Here is a 4,698-nt window from a genome sequence, read left to right on the forward strand (position 1 = left end):
GACCCTGCCTTCCTCCCCCTCTCGTCCTTTCCTTCTCCCCAGCCCCAGAAACGAGACCAGGAACCCTCCTCCGCCGCCGCCGGCTCCCACCCCTCAGCCGGCCTCCGCCTTCTGTTCCGGCCCATGGACGCGGGTCTCCCGGCAGAGCCGGGTTGGATATGACAAACGTAGCCACCGCGCGGGTCCTGGGACGGAGCAGGAGCCGGGACACGGGATCAGTCTGGACCCCAAGACAAGCCCGAGGCTTCACAGTACCAGGGACACTTCGGTGATACCGCCAACAGTTCGCTCAGTTAGCAACAGCTTCTCCTAGGGAACTCACCCCTCTTGCCCTGCCTCTGTTGTCCTGAGGCTCGGTGATTGCTTTATGTTTTAGTCAGAGCTCGCTCTGTGATGGGCCGCTGCGGAGGCCAAGGATAGAGGAATAGTCGCCGCTCATCTGACGTTTCACGGGAGAAAGCCTGGTTTAGCATGAGGAAACTAAGTAACTTTCCCAAGATGTATAGTGGGAGATCCCGAAGTGAAGCCAGGGCTGAGTCCCGAGGGAGATGACTGGGCTGGCGGCGTAGTGTGGGGAACGGCAGGTTGGCCTTTCCAAGCCGACTTCTCTGCCTTGCAAAGTCTGAGGAACCTCCCCACGCCCCAGCCTCCGCTCCATTCCAGCCACACCCATGGCTTTGGGGCCCCACCGTTTTGCCTCAAGGCCTTTGCCTTGGCCTTTTTTGGCCCACCCCGAGCAGCAATGGTCCAGACTGGTCATGCGCTCACCTCACCTTACTCATCCAGCGTCGACCGGCGGAGGCATTTCTGAGATTGAAGCTAAAGTAGGTCCCCTCCCTGCCCCCAGCCAGGTCCTTTCTTCCTTATCACTGAGCATAGTTCAAGTCACCTTTCTTTGCTTCTAGTGGCTGCTGGCTCCCTTTTGAGCTCCAGGAGGCAAGGGCCTTTTCCGATATTTCAGAGCTGTGTCTGGAGGATACTCCGTAAGTCCTGATAGATAAATGATAGATAGACCTTCAAAGAGGTCACAAGGGAACCTCATTGTCCTGCTGCTGGGTTCTGCTGGGATGAGATCAGATACACCTGTGAGAAGGGGGGGGACACCTTGTCAGTCGCTGACATTTCTTTGGTTGTTGCCTGAAGGCTTTTGCCCACTTCTCCAGCCGGTGACAGAGTAGCACTGCTCGGGTGGGCAGGCAGGTGGCCCCTGCTTCTCTGCAGCTCTGAGGATCTGTGCCTGGCAGAGGCTTGGAGTGGAGGAGGGAAGGAGTCCTGGTGTCCTCTGACTAGTCCTGGCTGCTGTTAAGTGATGTCCCCATGGGGCAGGGCAGGACATGGAACCCGGGAGGCCCCACTGCCCTCCTCCCAGCTCCCCCGGCACCCCAGATCTGATCTTTCTCAGCACCTGGCCCTGGGCCTCTCTCCTGCTGATGCTGGGAGAACCGTGGCCTCCAAGCCTCCCAGCCTCCCCCAAGCAGGCAGTGCGAGCTTGATGAAGTCTAGTGGCCTCCCAGCACCTACTCCACCCACCTCTGCCTGTGTCATCCTAGTTTTAGGGATATAGGCAGGTCATAAATTGTCACTGCTAAAAGCGCTCAGTCCCTGCTGGACATGGTGTCGCACGCCTCTAATCCCAGCACTTGGGAGGCTGAGGCAGAAGGATTGCCATGAGTTCAAGGCCAGCCTGCACCACATAGTGAATTTAAAGCCAGCCTGAACTACATAGTGAGATCCTATCTCAAGAAAACAAACAAAAAACAAGTATCCAGGCATGTTGGCAGATGCCTGTAATCTCACCATTCAGAAGGCCAAAGCAGGGGCCCCTCCAGGAGTTCAAGGCCAGCTCAGACTACATAGGGAGATTGTCTCAAATACAAAGAAGCAAACAAAAACATTTGAAACAAGGTTTCCAAGACAGCTGTGGTGGCACAGGCATGTAATGTCAGTGCTGGAGAGGGTGATGCAGGAGTATAGCAAGTTTGAACCAAACCTAGGTAGAATTTTCACTGTACAGAGGAAATCTACAAATTCACTGGGATCCACCTTGCCTTTCTGGTGTATTTGGTGAATTAGAAGAAATGGCTGTAGAGACATTTCTAGTGTTCAATTTTTTTTGTAGTGATGGGAATGGAAATGAGGGCCTTGTTCATGTTGGCAAGTGCTCTATACCCTGGCCCAAGAATCTTTTTTGTTGTTTTGTGTTTGTTGTTTTTGGTACCAGGAAGCAAACTCAAGACCTTGTGCTTGCCAGGCAGGACCAGGGCCACTGAGCTAAATCCCCAGCCCTATTTTGTTTTATCTTAAAACAAGGTCTGGTTATATAGTCCAGGCTGGCCTCAAATCTCAACAATCCTACCTTAGCTTCCCAGATGCTGGGATTCAGGTATGTATCACTATCACCACGCCTGGGTCCAAGACCCATTTTTTTTAAAGACTTGTATAAAAAAACAAAAACAATGTAATTTTTTTTATAGTACTGGGGATAAAACTCAGGGCCTTTGCACTGAGCTACATCACTGACCTTTACAATTTTTTTTTAATAACAAATTCCCATTAAATCACTAAATTACTCAGGCTGGGCTCAGGTTTGTAATCCTCCAGCCTCTGCATCTAGAATGCTAGGGTTCTAGGTATGTACCACCACACCCTCTTTTGAATTTTGGCTTTCTTTTTCTCTCTTCACCTCTGTACCCAAGGATTCTCAGGCTCCCTGGCCCGGGAAGTAGATCTCTTGTCACTGGGGGCTCTGTGAGCTGGGACCCTTGCAAAGGGGCTCAGGTTGGACAAGTGGAGAAAGGACGGGCTCACTACTGACAGATCTTTTTTGGGGTGGTGTTTCCTGTACCCTCTCCACACTTCATAGTTTGGAATGGATAACTTTTCTTTCTTTGGGACTGCAGCATGTTTTGTTTTGTTTTTTTGTTTGTGAGACAAAGGTCTTGCTGTGTAGTTTAGCCTGGCCTTGAACTCCTCATGTAGCAGAGGCTGGCTTCAAACTCACAGAGATCCTCCTACCTCAGCCTCCTAAATGCTGGGATCACAGGTGTGCTCCACCACGCCCAACTAATTTGCCATTTCTGGAATTCTTGGCTGTGCTGGAACTGGAGAGGAGCTTGTTTTAGAAGAGAACACACAGCCAGGTCTAAGGCCAAGACCTTTGGAGATTTGCAACTTTGCCTGCTTGGAGAGAGACCTCAGTCCTAAGCCTCAGAAACATCTGGATGGTAGCCAGAATAGGTCCAGTTCTGGTTAACTTCTCTGTAGTTAATAGAAGGAAAAGAACCTTGATGTCTGAGTCATCTGTTTGGATATGTAAATGTATATGTAGAGGCCACTTAACGGAGGAGGAAGGGATATGAAACCTGGGCGTGGTGGTACATGCCTGTAATCCCAGCACTCTAGAGGCTGAGACAGGAGGATTTCAGTTCAGCCTGGGTCATTTGGTGACTTATGAGACCCTGCCTCAAAATAAAATGTAAAGACAAGGGCTGCTCTTGTTACCTTTGCTCTCTAGTTTCCTTTGCCATCATGTTTCTATTCTGCAGTGCTTATTTGCCATCCCAGCCTCAGAGCCCACCAATTAGGGGCTGAAACCTCTATGAGCTGTAAACCAAATAAACCTCTTTCCCTTTAAAAAAAAAACAAAAAACAAACAAACAAACAAACAAAAAAGGGCCAAAGGATGGGTGTGGTGGTGCATTCCTTTAATACCAGCACTTTGGAGGCTGAAGCAGGAGGACCATTCAGAGTTTGAGGCCAGTTTAGGGTACGTAGTTCAAGGCCAGCCTTGACTAAAGCAAGTCCCTGTCTCAGGAAAAAAAGAGAAAAGGCCAGGAGTGGTGGTGCACACCTATAATCCCAGCACGTGGGAGGCTGAGGCAGGAGAATCGCTGTGAGTTGTGAGTTCGAGACCAGCCTGGGCTACATAGTTCCTGGTCAGTCTCAACTACATAGTGCGACACTGTCTTTAAAAAAAAATTGGGAATTGCTTCTAGAGCTTATACATTCCCAAAGTACTAAAAAAAAAAAAAAAAAAAAAAGACTTAGGATGTTCAAGGCCCTAGGTCGAGATTTAAAACAAAACAAAAAAGAACTTTAAAGACAGTTGTGAGACAGGAGAAGCTGTCACGGGTTGCTCAAAAGAAACCCAGTGGGCTGGGGTGTGACAGAGTGGCAGGCAAAAGTTCCAGATCCCACCCCAGCACCTTGCACTCACATGCACATGCGTGTATACACAGGGGCATGCACAAGCATGCACACTTTCTGCCCACAGCACCCTCCACGCTGGCCTCCTCCCCAAGCCCAGTGCATGTCCTGTAGGATGCAAGAGGGGCAGACTTTGGGTCCCACACGGCCCAGGACACAGGCTCTGCGAACTACCCTGTAGGGTCTGCCACAAAGCAGCATTCTAGCCAGTCTCAGGTTTAGTTGGAGGTCTCACCTCTCAAGCCCTCAGCATAGACCAGGTGTTTGTTTTTGTCTTTTTCTGTTTTTTTGAGACAGGGCCTCACTATGTAGTTGAGACTGACCTGGAACTCACTGTGTAGCCCAGGCTGGTCTCGAACTCACAGCGATCCTCCTGCCTTGCCTCTAGAGTGTTGGGATTATAGGTGTACGCCACCATGCCCGGCCAGCACAGACCAGGTGAATGTGTGTGCCGCTCCTTTGTCCAGGGTACAGCATCCCTGGATTTTATAT

Source organism: Fukomys damarensis, unplaced genomic scaffold (genome assembly GCF_012274545.1).
Source record: "Fukomys damarensis isolate Sample0158 unplaced genomic scaffold, DMR_v1.0_HiC HiC_scaffold_16, whole genome shotgun sequence".
NCBI lineage: Eukaryota > Metazoa > Chordata > Mammalia > Rodentia > Bathyergidae > Fukomys > Fukomys damarensis.